The sequence below is a fragment of the Pangasianodon hypophthalmus genome, chromosome 15 (assembly GCF_027358585.1).
Source record: "Pangasianodon hypophthalmus isolate fPanHyp1 chromosome 15, fPanHyp1.pri, whole genome shotgun sequence".
Classification (NCBI taxonomy): Eukaryota; Metazoa; Chordata; class Actinopteri; order Siluriformes; family Pangasiidae; genus Pangasianodon; species Pangasianodon hypophthalmus.
Genome location: NC_069724.1, coordinates 16,057,622 through 16,074,510, shown reverse-complemented (window position 1 = coordinate 16,074,510; position 16,889 = coordinate 16,057,622).

The window sequence follows — 16,889 nt, the reverse complement described above, 5'->3', positions numbered from 1 at the left end:
ATAGTTTTGACATACTAGAATGCACAGTAGAACACAGTTTTAGACATAGCTCATGACTGTAAGTGTGTTTTGTTGGTGCCCTTTCAATAATACGGGCTTGTTGCTTCTCTTCAGCATATCCATAACCGCAGATGATATAAACACAACAATTCACATTTTATGGTTCCCGCTTTGTGGAGGCAGCTGAAAACTGACTTATTGATTCCATATACTCTTTCTCTCTTTATTTCTGCTGGCTGGAAAAAATGCCCCTCAGTCATTCTTTGCATTAGTCAAGATTTATCACTCCTCATGGAGGGAATGCAGTGGAGGGGGGTTGGGGTGAGTGGGTGGGTGTGCAAGAAAGAGAGTGTGGGTTAAAGTACACGTGTTCGTCTCACGAATGAGCATGAGCAGAATTCCTCTGTCTGCTCTCCTGTGGTGCAAGAATCCCATGTGTCTTGTGTGAGTGTAGTTGCATTCTGATGTGTCCGGAATGAAATAGGAAGTCTGCTGAAACATTGAGTCAGCACTATTCCATTCAGTTTTTTCTAGAATCTTGAGACAAGTTTTAAAAAGAGGATTGTGTCTTGTGTAGGAGTTTCACTGTGTTCCAGAAGATTTTAAGATGTTCTAAGAAAACATGCCTAATGATAAGGCTGAAAAGTGACATACACTCCATTCTGGAAACTGACACAAGACTGAATAGCTCACTATACATTAAGGTATATAACCACGTGATATAAGGTACCTTTATGAAAATTTGTGGCTGAAAACTATTTATATCTATTTATGAACTTGAAGCTTGATGTTTTAATTGCTGACTGTGTTATAGCTGAATGTAAGTGGCCACTCGATTGGTAGAGAAATGGACAAATGGATGTGCTTACATGTTTTTTTTCTAGGATCTCTGCCACCTATAGTCTGTGAGTATATAACAAATCACAGTGTCACATATTAAAAGGATTTTTCCTCTGTTAATGCGTTCATGTTGGAGTTCATGTCTTTTTCCATCCTTAACATTAGATAATCAGCAGGTGAGATGGAAGTCCCACAGAGCAACTCTTTACTCTGCAGTGCTACAGAGTTCAATGCCAATGCAATTCACTCAGTATTCTGAGGGAAATTGGCACAAAAATCACATCATGCATATTATACTTTGGTAAATAATTTTTGGTTTTTCAAGTACATTTTAGCCTGGTGTGTTATGACTTGGGTGTAGGGCTGGATAATATAACAACAGTATATTGATATTGTGAGATACACTATATGGCCAAAACCGTATGTGCTTTTTGAATATCCTAGTCCACATTTAGTAACTACCCACCAGCTCTTATAATAACCTCCACTCTTCTGGGAAGGCTTTCCATTAGATTTTTGAACGTGGCTATGGGGATTTGTGCCTTATTTGAGCATTAGTGAGGTCGAGCACTGATGTCGGGCGGGAAGGCCTGGGGTGCAGTCAGCATTCCAGTTCATCCTGAAGCTGTTCAGTGGGGTTGAGTTCAGTGCTCTGTGCAGGCCACTTGAGTTCTTACACTCCTACCTTGGCAAACCATGTCTTCATGGACATCACTTTGTGCACAGGGGCATACTGGAACATGTTTGGGCTCGACCCCTGTTCCTGTGAGGGAAATTGTAACACTACGGCATACAAAGACAACTTATACAATTGTGTGCTTCAAAATGTGTGCCAACAGTTTAGGGAAGGTGGACATGTGGGTGTAATGGTCAGGTGTTCACAAACATTTGGCCATATAGTGTATATTCATCAAGATACACTTTTTTCAGTATCATATGTATCCTCAGGTGTCAATGCTTTTATAGCTCTTTTGTTACTTTCTGTGTAACTGATAAACCTTTTAAAAAAAATTTTTACCAGTTATTTTTCTCTCCTTTTGCTTGTGAAAATACTAAAAATATTTGTAATGTTGAACATTTCTTAATTTTTTACCACATAGCCCAGCCCTACTCAGGCACCACATGCCATTCACTCCATTCATTGACAAAACTCTGAATTCCAGTTTGCCTTATTCCATTCCTCTTAAATTTAACATCGTCAGTCAGAGTAATGGCTTCAATAATAATAGTACAAGTAATCAGCGGATCATATTTAGAAGCAGGCATTTTTATTGGTTCTGGTAGGGGAAAAAAGTGAATCAAAATATTTTTATGACTGACAGAAGAAACTTCTGGTTTGTTCTGTGATTATGTAGTCTGTCTGCATCTGTCAGAGAGGATACAAAGTCATAATGACATGAATATATTAAACTTTTTATTAATTTTACAGGATACATTACATTCAGAACAGTGTATTCAGTATTCAGACAATTTTACTTGTATAGTGCTTTAACAATAGTAACTGTCAATGGAAATCCAGATCACAAGCCAGAGGTGATAGTGGCAAGGAAAAATTCCCTGCAGTGACATGGGGAAGAAACCTTGAGAGGAAGTCAAAAAGAAATCCATTCTCTTCTGGGTGACACTGGATAATGGGATTTTGATAATTTGATAAGAACAAGTAGTACTAAATGTGTTACAAATAGGATAAATACAGGACGGTCTTTATGATTACTTGTTGATTAAAGTTCTTAGAAGGTGCAAGTCTACAGTATCCAGGTGAGAATATCTACTGAAGCAGGTTGGTGAGTGTTAAGCATATACTGTTTGTGGGAAGTCAAAATTCTCTATGACTGGGAGGGCATCCATGTGAGATTATCCACATCTGCAGGAGATCAGTCACAAGTGGATCAGGATCAGTATCAAACAGGCAGGTCCAGTGGGTGAAAAGGCACTGGCTTTACATTAGGCAGCAGGAGTACACATATATCTTAACAGGCAGAGAGAATTGGTCATTAGGTATGCACTTTTAATACAGTGATTTAAAAGGATTTACATTGTGAGAGAATACAAGGTCTAGCTATGACAGCATAACTAAAAGGGAGAGCCAGAAGGTAACAGAGGCATGAAGGCAGCAGTGAGTATGCCTGTCCCACCACACCAGCATCAACAAACCTGGGTGACACAGTGTTTTGTCAGTGAAATATGGGGTAATATGATCAAACCTTCCGTAAGTAAGGACTCTGGCTGTTGCATTTTGGAGTACCTGTGGTTAGGTGTACACCTGCTGGAACATCTGGACAGCGAGGCATTACAATAATCCAACCTAGAGGTAACAAAAGCAACTAATTTTGCATTATATTTCTGAGCTCAGAAATTTTTCTGTGATGGAAAAGGCTATTATCTACATTAGCTTAAAAAAGAGACTAGCATCAATAATCATACCAAAGTCTTTGAAACTGCCATGTCAATGCCGGAAACATCATCCAACTCCAACACCCAGCACACAAAGTGGCCTACAAACATGGCCACCAAGGTCTACAACACCCAACAACCAGAGACTGTCACATTCACGTTTACCAGCTTACTGATCACACGTCTGATCTCAATCACTCAGTCACAGCCACACAGTATATAAGGACTCAAACACCAACCATTCACTGAGACGTATGCATTCTGTGTTTAATACCAGTAAGTATAAAGCCTAGATATTGTCATTGTCTATCTGATTTTCCGATCCTGTTCTGGTTTCCATGTTTTTGCGTTTTGCCTTGCCTAGTTCATGTTGTTTGTTCATCGCCTGACCATAGCCTGTTTTCTGACCACGTTTTTGTCTCAAGATGAAAGGATGCAAAGACTTCCTCCACCAGTGTTCATTTTAATTCTCAGGCCAAGAGGGAGTTCCCGAGTGAACGAAGATCGCCCAGTTCTTCAAACTACTGACTGAAAAAACTTTGGAACACCAAAGGCTTCAGAAGGAGAAATTGTGCCTTTACTGTGGCAGCCCTCAGCATCAGGTAGCACACTGCTCATATAGGCCATCAACCAAGGTTCCACAGCTGAATCCTGAGCAAGCACCCTCCACATCTCACTCCCATCTGGTGAGTCGCTCCAAGTTCTTCTCTCACCAAAATTTTGTACTCCCTTTTCAGATCACACACTCAGAGAATGTCTGTCATATTACAGCTCAGACTGAGTCCGGCACTTCTGGAAACTTCACAGACGGCACCCTGGCTCCAGCTACCCCTTTAGCTACCAGGAGAAGCTCCAGCTACAATTTCAGCCACTGCAACACCCTCTCCACCTCCAAGCACTGGATGGAGGTCCATCACCCACTGTACTGAACCCATAACGCTCTACATCAGCGCCATTCACCTGGAATGGTTCTCACTCCTCATCACAGTCACTACCAAGTTCCCTGTGGTGCTCGGATTCCCCTGGATGCAGACCCATGACCCCAGGTACTATGAATTCAAGGACATCCTCAGCAAGGTCAAAGCCAGTGGACTGCCCCTATAATTGTGCCATCGAGCTCCTGGCTGGAGCCACACCACCTTGTAACCATATTTACTCCTTGTCTGCCAAAGAAGGTCAAGCCATGAAAGAGTACATTGAGTAGGCTCTGAAACAGAGGTACATTCGCCCATCTACATCACCAGCATCCATCTTCTTTTTTGTTGGGAAGAAATGAGGAGGACTGTGACCATGTATCGACTAAGGCCTCAACCAAGTCACAATAAAATATCACTATCCTCTGCCACTAGTCCCCTCGCTGCTCAAACAGCTACAGGAGGCCAAAGTCTTCATGAAGTTGGACCTTGCATACAACTTGGTATGGATCTGTGAGGGGTACAAGTGAAAGACAGCCTTTAGTACCACCTCTGGCCACTTTGAATACTGCATCATGCCATATGGGCTGTCTTCAGTGCCAGCTGTGTTCTGGGGTTTGCTTAATGACATCCTAAGGGATATGCTGGGGAAATTTGTTATCACCTACACTGACGATATCCTCATCTATTCCCCAGACAAGAAGACACATGTCGCCCATGTCAAACAGGTGCTGGCCAATCATTGGCCCAGAAGGGGTGCTCATGGACAAGGTCTTGGCCATTGCTAACTGGCCCCTGCTGAAAACTGTCAAAGAACTGCAATATTTCCTTGGATTTGCAAACTTCTGTAGGAGGTTCATCAGAGATTTTAGCATCAAATCCTCACCACTTGCTGAGGAAGGGACCCAAGAAGCTGCAGTGGAATTCTGCAGAGAACCAAGATTTTGAATGCCTCAAGACAGCATTTACCTCAGCCCCCATTCTGAAGCACCCTGATCCCTCAAAGCCTTTCATAGTGGAGGTAAATGAGTCTGAGATGGGGATGGGGGCCATTCTCTCACAGCGGTTTTGGGAAAAAGCCCAAGCCCCATCCAGTGGCCTTCTTTTCCTGAAAGCTGTCCCTGGCAGAATGCAATTATGACATCAGCAACTGAGAGCTCCTCACAGTCAAATTAGCAGAAAGGTGACACTGGTTGGAGGGGCGAGTCACCCATATACCATTTTTTTGGGCCATAAAATCCTTGAGTACATCAAGACAGCCAAAACATTAAACTCACATCAGGCACACTGGGCTCTGTTCTTCACCAGGTTCGCATTCACAATTTCATATTGACCTGGATCGAAGAACACCAAGACAGACTCTCTCTCTTGACTATACCCAGCCCCTCCCAAAGATGCCTCCAAAGAGTGCACTGTACCACAATCACACTTTGTAGGGCTATAACGTGGGACATCAATTGAGAGATTGAGAACACACCAGAGGTGAGAACCCCCATGTTTTGCCCAGCAGGGAAAAAGTATGTGCCTGCTCAGCTCTGCAATAAACTCATCACTTGGGCTTAAGTCTCCCTGGCCACCATCCACCCCAGCACTCACCAGACCCACCAACTGCTCCAGTGCAAGTACTGGTTGCCCCAAATGCTCCAAAATATTCACAGATTTATCTCCTCATGCTTCAAATATGCCCAAGCCAAAGTACATCGTACTTTACTCATTGGAAAACTCCTTCCTCTGCCCACACCTCTGAGACCATGGTAACATATAGCCATCGACTTCGTCACTGATCTCCCTCCATCACAGAACAACACAGTCATCATGGTAATCATCGACCGTTTCTCAGAGTCCCTTTGTCTGCTTCCCTTACCTGGCCTGCCGTCAGCATTCGAAATGGCAAAATTCATATTTAATCATGTGTTCAGGTACTTTGGGTTCCCTGAGGATATCATGAGTAACTGGTGAGTGCAGTTCACATCAAGCATATGGGAGGATTCATGGAGAAACTTGGCGTCACAGTGAGCCTGAATTCAGGTTACCATCCCCAAGCTAATGGCCAAGTAGAAAGAGCCATACAGGAAATAGAACAATTCCTACACACATTCTGCACAGACAATCAGGAGGACTGGGCACAATTCCTTCCCTGGGCAGAGTATGTGCAGAACTCCCACCGGCACTCAGCCACCAAGTTAACCCCCTTCCAGTGTGTTCTGGTATACCAACCACCGCTGTTTCCATGAAATGCTAACCCAACCAACTCATTTGCAGTGGAGGAATGGTTCAGGCAGCGTGAGCAGGTATTGAGCCAGCAGAATGAGGAAAAAATGTGATCTCTGTGATTTTGACCATCTCATGACTGTTGGTGCCAGACGGGCTGATTTGAGTATTTCTACAACTGCTGATCTCCTGCGATTTTCACACATAACAATCTCTAGAGTTTACTCAGAATGGTACAATAAAGAAAAGCGGAAACACCTTGTTAATGAAAGAGGTCAATGGAGAATGGTTCAAGCTGACAGAAAGGCTACAGTAAGTCAGATAACCACTTTGTACAATTGTGGTGAGCAGAAAATCATCTCAGAATGCACAACACATCGAACCTTGAGGCGGATGGGCTACAACAGCATAACATCATGTCGGGTTCCACTTCTGTCAGTCAAGAAAAAAAAGCTGAGGCTGTAGTGGGCACAGGCTCAGCAAAACTGGACAGTTGAAGACTGAAAAAATGAAGCCTGTGCTGATCTCAGACCTGATCTGATCTCAATTTCTGCTCAGGCACACAGATGGTAGGCTCAGAATTTGGCAACATCAGCATGAATCCACCAAACCTGCCTTGTGTCAACAGTCCAGGCTGGTGGAAGTGGTGTAATGGTGTGGAGAATGTTTGCTTGTCACACTTTGGGTACATTAATACCAATCAATCATCGCTTGAATGCCACAGCCTATTTGAGTATTGTTGCTGACCATGTGCATCCCTTCATGGGCACAATTTAGCCATCTTCTAATGGTTACTTCCAGCATGATAATGCACCATGTCACAAAGCAAAAGTTGTCTCAAACTGGTTTCATGAACATGACAATGAGTTCAATGTTCTTCAGTGGCCTTCCCAGTCACCTGATCTGAATCCAGTAGAACACTGTGGAAGCGGAGGCATGGTCAAGCACTGTTTTGTGAATGGAGGGTGGAGCCGGAGAAGGTGAGTGCTAAGGTTTGCACACTTGAGAGGAATTGTACTAAAGAGGGTTCTGTGTTGCAGGGGGTTGTGGTGTGGATAAAAAAGGGGAGAGATGAGCACCTTGAGAGAGCCAACCAGCACAAAGCCATGTGTGTGCGTGTGTCTGTGTGAAATAAAACCGCTGAAAAGCGAAAGCCAAAGGTAAAGAATAAAGCAGTTGTTGCAAGCCTGCCTCCCATATCCTCATTCTCATCCCAACCAGAGCAAGTGTCACACTGGTGCCGAAACCCGGGAGAATCACTGATAGATTCGCTGTCATGGAGTCCTCGTCTTAGCTGAGATTGTAATTCTTTCGCCAGCATCCACCAAACCCAAAACCAGGCCCTCCTTGAGCTGCAGACGGAGCAGGAGCAGCACTTTTAGGTCCTGCTCCCAGCCCAGGCAGAGGACTGGCAGGTGCTCCGGAGCCTGGTACAGCCGGCTGGTACTCCACCAGTGGCCCCAGCGATCACCTCCACCACGGACCACATCACGCTGGCCAAGATGGGGCCCCAGGACAAACCAGAAGCCTTCCTTGAGCTGTTCGAGCACGCAGCCATGGTGTGGGGCTGGCCCAAGGCCCAGTGGGTGGTCTGCGTGCTGCTGCTCCTCTCCAGGGAAGCCCAGCTCATGGCCCAACAGCTTCCGGTGGCGACCCTGCTGGAGTATCTAGAGCTGCGGTGGGCGATATTGCAATGGGTCAGCCTCACCCCAGAACAGCATCGTCACCGCTTCCGCTCGCTGCTCTACAGCAAAAGCGGCCACCTGTATGCGGCCGCCTGTATGAATCCATTGTCATGCCCAACAGCTCCGGGACTCTGCCCGAAGGTGGCTGCTGGCAGAGGATCACGGCCCAAAGGAGTCATTGACGTTGTGGTACTGGAGTAGTTCATAGCCCAGCTACCAGAGGGAATGGTGGAAGAGCCACCAAGGCTGGCTGAGGCAGTCCAGCTGGCTGAGGACCACTTGGCTGCATATCCGGGGGCAGACGAGCCCCTCCCTTCTCATTCTCTCTCTCTCACCTCTCCTCCTCCTCCTCACCCCCGCTGTTTCCCTGTCCCTGCACCACAGAAATGGGGGCCAGTTCCCCTGAAACCCATTCCCTGATCCCATGTTTTCCCACCCCCTCGCTCTCCATCTGTGTCTGTCTCTTCTTCCGGAACCAGAAGCATGGGAGTAAGGCCTGGGGTGGTCTGCTGGCATTGTGGGGAATCCAGGCATTTCCAGGGCCAGTGCCACGTGATGGAGGTGGGGGCAGTGGTCTCGATCCCCGACATGCAACAGCACGCCCTTGAGCTGGGACATACCGCATACCTGCACGTGTCCAAGGGGGTACATACCATGCCTCGGTGGATTCCAGCTGTAACCAGACCTCAATTCACCAATGCCTGGTTCAAGGTGAGGCATTGGGAAATGCATGTGTGGTGAAGGTGATGTGTGTGCACTGGGATGTTCACATATCTGGATGGTTTGGTCAGGTTTTTTGTGGATTTTAGAAAAGTCAATGCAGTGTCTAAATTTGATGCATACCCAATGCCTCACATTGATGAGCTGCTCAATTAGTTGACACTGGATTTGACAAAGGGACATTGTCAGATCCCTTTGACTTCAAAATCTTGTGAAAAACGACCTTTTCCACTCCGTTTGGGTTACACCAATTCGTGACCATTCCTTTTGTGTTCGGAGCCACCACAATGTTCCAGCGACTCATGGACAGAATCCTCCATCCACAATCTGCTTATGCCGCTGCCTATCTGGATGACATTATTATCTACAACAATGATTGGCAGCAGCACATGCAGCATCTAAGGGCTGTTTTGAGATCACTGGGGCAGTTGGGGCTCACGGAGAACCCAAGGAAGTGTGCAATTGAGCGGGTGGAAGTACCGTATCTGGATTTCCACTTGGGTCATGGGCAGGAAAGTCCCCAAATTGAAAGGAGATGAGACAGTTTCTGGGGCTGGATGGCTATTATCGTAGGATTGTGCCTAATTATTTGGATGTCTCCAGCCCGCTGACTGATCTAGGAATTGTACTAATGAGGGTTCTGTGTTGCAATGAGCTGTGGCAAAGGATAAAAAGGGGAGAGATGAGCACCTCGAGAGAGAGCAAACCAGCGCAGAGACGTGTGTGTGTCTGTGTGAAATAAAATCGCTGAAAAGTGAAAGGAAAGATAAAGAATAATGCACCTTTTGACTTATTGCAAGCCTGCTTCCCATATCCTCATTCTCATCACAAAACACCTTTGGGATGTGGTAGAATGGGAGAATTGCAGCATGAAATTGCACCTGAAAAATCTGCAGGAATTGTGTGATGCAGTCATGTCAACATGGACCAGAATCTCAAAAGGATGTTTCCAACATCTTGTGGAATCCATGCCACAAAGAATTCTGGCTGTTCTGAGAGCTGTCCTAGAGGCCCTATGCAGTATTAGTATAGTGTTCCTAATAAAGTGTTTGGTGAGTGTAGTTAAAATACATGCAAACAACATTCTTAAGTGATTCATACATTGGAGCTATTGTGTTACAAAACAGGGCTGGCAAATTTAAATGTTACATTCTAATTACTGAAAACAAGTAAATAAAATGATAATAATAAACTGAACAAACATTAACATTAGCATACCATCTGTTCATATTACATAAAACACACAAGGTAAAAAAAATAACTATTGCCATTTTAAACAAAGAAAGTCATGAGAAGGCGATGTCATAATTTTATCATTTACCACTGAAAACAAGATACTCTACTGAGCGCCTGATTAAAATTCTTAACGTTGTATATGTAATATCAATTTTAGGACAATATCAGTTGTTAGCATTTTATATTTGATTATAAAATTAATATATTATTACATACATATCCAAAACTCCTATTACTTAAATACTGTTGTGCATTTTTTAATAATAACTGGGCTAAAATATTAAAAAAAGATTAAAAAGATGAGAATGTCTTTGTAAGACGTTAAGACTATGAGAGGGCTGTGAGCGGACCAGACTTCACAACAGTGCAGTGTTGCCAGACTACTTTTGAACTGCTGAGAAAGGATACTGTAATTCTAACTTTGTTAAAATGTATTACTTGATGTTACTTGCAATATTACAGTGTATTATGCGATGCTGTTAAATTTTAAAAAGCAGTTTATAGGGTTGAAATGTGCATATTTGGAGTATTGGGCTCATTTCAGGCTGCTATTTAAAGCAGACATGGCAACCCCTGTCAGGAGTTGGCATATTTGAATTTTCCCTCAAAATGCTACTGCTTCCAAAACTGCAAGCAAATGAGCAAATGGTGAACACAGAAATCAAACTGCCTTTCCATGTAGTGACACAAACAACTGATATTTAGACCAAGTACAGGCAGGGGGAGGCCTATAAACAAAAAGCAGAGTGGTTGGGGTCCTAATTGGAAGCTTGTGCAAACCAACATACATGTTTATCACACAAAATCGTCTTTTTGAATAGAAATGACTTTTGTATACAGCCAGATTATATCAGAAAACTAATGAGCGATAATGATCTATATTCAAGTAGCAATGGTAATTGCTACATATTCTCCAAAATGCATAGAAAACCTTACCAGCCAGTTTCTATATAAAACTGAACAAAGTGTACCTGAGACTACTGATGCATTTTTAAAGACAAAGGGATTCAGAGTTGTTTATTTGTCATATTTGTCACAGGGCTGTCACAATAAATATTGACTTCGTTTAGTTTAGTGCTGTTTATTTAATTGCATTATTTAATTCATTATTATCAGTTAATAAATAACAAATAATAAAATATGAAAATAATAAATGATAAAAAAATATTTATTAATGTCAGTTAATTGCATTGATCTTGAAGGTATCTTTGCTTTACAGCATTTCTTTACATATGCCTAAGACTTTTGAATGTTACTGTACTTCTGTCTCTTTTCAGATTTTTGTTTTGCATATTTATTTTATGAGGATAAATAGAATCTCAGTGTCAGTTCCCTCCTCAGCATTTTCCAGCATTTAAATATTCCATATTTTCCACCAAAGTGGCGGCTAGCATAGCTTGAGCCTAATGCGTTGCCAGCATCACAGTATTCCTTCTATGCACTAGTCATACCATGCACTGTTTATTGGATGTGTACACATCTCAACAGAACCCTTCTTATAAATCAGTGGTCAGTCATCCTTCTCACCACTTATTAGACGAGTGTGAGGATGATGTATCTACAGTCCTCAAGGTTCTTCCAAGCTCTTCTGGCCACCACATTAAACTCCAGCCTCAGCAACATCCAAGGAGGGGTCCGGTATGATCTGTATATGATATGATATGAGTCTATGACAGGCACAAAGCTAGTTGCAACAGCCACCTAAAGATGGCAGTGACTTGAGTAGAGTTGGATGGTGTAATGCAACCCAAAACATTGAATGCACACTTCCACATGGCACGAGTGATGAAAGGTTTTCCCGTGCTATGGAGCAAGGGCTTTACTGACAGCCTTGTTTTGGCAGGCACCAGCTGACCAGAGCTCTGTGGCAGGTCAGGTTCAGCCAATTGTCTGCTGTTGATGCTTTTATCACATTCTTGGTGGTCTCAACAGACAAACCAGTACTCCCAGATACGCGCTGCCAAAGTACTGAGTCCCAAAGCACTGATGTTTCTTTGATAAAAACCCCCTATGTTTTGCCTTCCAAGGGCAGGCATTCCAATTTAAACTCATGCCCTTTGGCTTCTTCCTAGAAGATACAGATGGCCCTGTCTCCTTTGATGGCCACTGGCATTAGGATGCTGTCTCCTGTGTGCCCTCACCTAGGAGCAGGCCATCCAGAATACATCAACCCTCCTCTCTCTTCACTCCAGCTACATTGTAAAATATCAACCATCAGGGCAAAACAAGCTCATGCAGCATCTCCTCAGATGGCCCACGGCTTCACTGTGAGCAACTCAGTTGCTGGGGCTGTGCAATGGTGCAGTGAAGGCGAGGCAGTAGACTCGATCTGAGAAAGATTTGGCAAGATGAGTGTGAACCTATTTACTAATGCCATATCAACACAGCTCTGGTTGCGTTTTTCCATGCCAGAGCTGGAAGACCTGTCAGAGCCCACTGGGAGAGGATGCCCAGGCCCACAACTGATCTCCCCACTCTGCTGCTGATTTTTCCTACTGTGTGCAAGATTCAGCAACCATGGACCACACTACTATTTCTACACACTACCATTTTCATATTCAAGACTATGGATCACACTATTATTTCTGCTAGTTGTTGGAACACCCTAGTGACTTGAACTTAACTTTGTTGAACTTATCCATTGTTCGCTGATGGAGACTTGAGTGCAAAACTGTTCATGGCAATTGCAGTCTTAAAGCTATCATAACAATTGTTGTCCTAAGCCATCATAGCATAATTGTTCATATGAATTGTGATCCAAAGTCATCTTCATGATTTTTAAGTGGTACCATCCTCAGTAATCTCAATGATCTTCAGGCTATCCATGTGAGTCCATCCTCAGCAGCAGCGACTGATTTCCAATGGATGAGAACTCCAACCAGAAGTAGTGCATCAGGATGGATCAGGCAGGTCCGGAGAGCAGGAGGGGTCAGGATCAATGGTATCTCAAGAGTAGCATGTGTAGCTCGACAGAGAGAGACAGAAAGAGAGAGAGGGAGAAAGAGGGAGAGATTATTAGGTATTCTTATTGTCCCGTAATGGTTAACTAGATTGTACTTTGCATGCAGAGTGTAAGCAGGGACTCAGGCAAGACTAGCATAAATAAAAGGGAGAGCCAGAAGGTAAGACAAACATGACGGCACCCTGGGACATAAAGCGGCGAGCCACTGCACCGTCAATAAACATGATGAAAGCGTGGGGGGGATCTGCTCCTTTACCTAAGAAAAGCTATTCACAAAAGGCTTGACTAAACAATATGTTTTCACCCTAGACTTAAACACTGAGTCTGTTTCTGAGTCCCTAATTGGAAACACTAATTGGAAGGCTGTTCCATAACTGTGGGGCTTTGTAAGACAAAGTTCTACTCCCTGTTGTAGCCTTCACTATTTGAGGTACCAAAAAATAGCCTGCACCTTTTAATCAAAGTAGGCATGGTGGATCATAAAAGACCAAAATATGCTCAGGTACTGTGGTGAAACCATTCAGTGCTTTATAGGTCAAAAGTAGTATTTTATAATCAATGCAAAACTTGATTGGGCGCCAATGCAGAGTGGATAAGTTAGGGGTGAAGTGGTCTTATACTCTGGCTCTAGTAAGGTCTCTTGCAGCTGCATTCTGGACTAACTGGAGCATGTTTATACATCTACTGGAACAGCCAAACAGTAAGGCATTACAATAATCCAACCTAGAGGTAACAAAAGCATGAACTAATTTTTCTGCATCGTGTAGTGACATTATATTTCTTATCTTAGCAATATTTCTGAGATTAAAGAAGACTATCCTAGTAATAAGCTTCAAATGAAAGACTGGAGTCAATAATCACACCAAGGTCTTTTACTGCTGCACATGATGAAACAGAAAGACCATCCAGAGTTACTATGTAATCAGAAAGCTTACTTCTAGCTGCATGTCGTCCTAGTACAAGTATTTCTTTCTTGTCAGAATTAAGTAAAAGGAAGTTAATAAGCATCCAGTGTCTAATGTCCTTTACACATTCCTCAACTTTATTAAGCTGGTGTCTGTCATATGCCTTTGCTGACACATACAACTGTGTGTCATCAGCATAGCAGTGGAAGCTAATACCATGTTTACGAATAATTTTGCCCAGAGGTAGCATATATAAAGAAAAGAGCAGTGGGCCTAAAGCAGAACCTTGTGGAACACCATACCTTATCTTAGTATGCATAGAGAAGTCACCATTTACATCTACAAACTAAAAACGATCAGTCAAATAAGACCTGAGCCAGGAGAGGGCCATTCCCTTAATGCCAACATTTTCTAGTATATCAAGAAGAATAGCATGATTAAGGGTATCAAAAGCAGCACTAAGGTCAAGCAACACAAGCAAGGAGACAAAACCCTGATCAGAGGCCAGTAGTAGGTCATTTACCACTTTAACTAGCACTGTCTCTGTGCTATGATGAGGCCTAAATACTGACTGATACATTTCATGAATGTTAATCCTATTGTAGGTATGAGCATAGCTGCTGTGCTACAACCTTTTCTAAGATCTTGGAGATAAAGAGGATGTTTGATATTGGCCTATAGTTGGACAATTGACAGGGGTCCAGGTCAGTTTTTTTAAATCAGGAGTTTGATAACTGATAGTTTAAGTGATTTAGGTACATAGCCAGTGCTAAGGGAAGAACTGATTATTTTATGAAGACGTTCAATTGCTTTTGGAATTATCTGTTTGAAGAAACATGTAGGTAAGGGATCTAGTATAGAAGTTGATAATTTTGATGAGGAAATCAGTGAAATTAGTTCAGTCTCTCAAAGGGGAGTAAAACATTCTAATCATTGATCTGATATCGATATTATCTACAGGGTTAGTTATGAAACTGTCTGGTTTTAAATTAATATTTTTCTCCTGATATTTCAATTTTGCCATTGAAAAAATTCCTGAAGTCATGATTAAGACAAATTTTAAATGAGATGAGATAATGATCTGAGATAGGTTCAGACTGTGGAAATGTGACTATATTTTCTATATTTAATCCAAATGTTAGTGTTAGATCAAGGAGCAGTTAGGTATCTGTAAATATTGAGCACCATGAGTTGGCATAGGAAAAACAGAATTTGCTGTGCTTTCTTGAGGATGGTGGTTATGTTGTTGACCCAGGTGATGGTGAATCTGTAGAAATCTAAAAGAATCAACCTTGGACACTGCTGAGCCTTTGATTGTCAGGGGTTGGCTTGACGTACAGTTCAGAGCACAGAGGTAGAATGGTTAAGTCAACAAGCTCAGTTAAATGGATGACCTGTCTTGCTGGGTTAGATCAATAAACTGTCATTTTTATCTTGAACCAAACATTTTTCCTTCATTTCTGATGGAATGTTGAATTATATGTTAAGTACACTTTTTTTTTCATCAAGTGTATCAATATAATCTTTTCTCTGACAACAACTTTATATATATAATTTTTGTTAAAAAAAAAAAAAGATTTTTTTTCTAGAACTTTTTTATTCCAAAGTAAGGGCCTCAGAAAAAAAAAAAAAAAACAAGTATACACACATTTGCACAGACTAAGGGATTGTAGCCAGGATATTCCCAGACCATTTCTAAATATTAGTGCACACATTCATTTAATGTGGGTGGAAATGACCTAGTGGATCATAATTTGGTCATCTTCCATGAAAATCACATTGGTTTTATTCAATCTCAAGTCTTTAATCTTGGCTCCTGTAGCATGTGCAGCTGTACGATCCCCTGTGATTACCCTTCCATGAAACTGTCTGTTGCATGCTCTACTACTTGGAACAAAAGTGCTTGAATATGTGTCACTTCCCGTTGCTTGGATTTTGATATGCCTCTATATACTGTTTATCCACCCATTCCTTTGAGATTTGACGCATGTATCTTGAAATTGGAGCAATCTATCAAAAAACACAAAATGAATTGCAACTGGAATTTTCAATGTACATTTCATTTTTCAATTTTATGGTCTCTCTTTTCACTCATTGTATGCATACCTCATGTTTGTGCAACACTCCAGTGCTCAAAATTGCTGCAGTTATGGTCAAATGCGCCTTTCTTTTATATACCAATGTGCTTTCTTCATACTTACATTTCCAGGCTTCTTTGTATGAAACTGTTTTAGTTAAGCCTGGTTTTAGAACTCTTGCATTGTAAAAGGAGTCTGAGATAATTGCTGTGACCACTACAAACACTTGGGTGGAGTAAAGCACAGATTTTTGCTTTTTATCTATGTTGCCATAGACTTAGTCTTAAATTACTGGCCATATAGCTCTGTGTTTGCCTGAAAAGTGAAGCATTTAAGTGTAGAACCACATGTGGATCTGTGAAAAGTTTGTCACATGTTTGAATTAGCATGTTAGGTCTGTAATCTTTTCAGATTAGTGTTAAATGTTTCCTGTTTGCTGTGATCACATGGTCAATTTCAAACACATTTGGTAACCGATGCCACAGATGTGAAGTTGCCTTTGATTTCACCTGAACAGGTAAATCATTTCTGTGAATAAACTTCATAATTTTTAAAACATACCAAAATATGTTCCTTTTGGTTATGTCTTCACTGGATTTTTTGACACCCTGCTGTGATATATGGAATAGTTTAATCAACAAAAATAATGACTCAGTTAATAGTGATTCCCCGCTTTACAACTGCTAGAAAAGCCCTAGGCTTATACTTTGTCTCTTAAAACCAGCTATGCAATTCCAGGATGGCGCAATATGACACCATATCAAACAACAAAAGATCAACTTTGCATAACAGTAACATGACTTCAAGGATTAATTATTCAGTAAACTTTTCCTAGTGGTCTTAACAAACCTCTCTAAACAGAAATGGGGAGAAGAACAGCTGAAGGAACTGCATCATCAGTTGGAGCTTCTGGAGGATCCCTTGAAAGGAAAGGGGTTGATGAT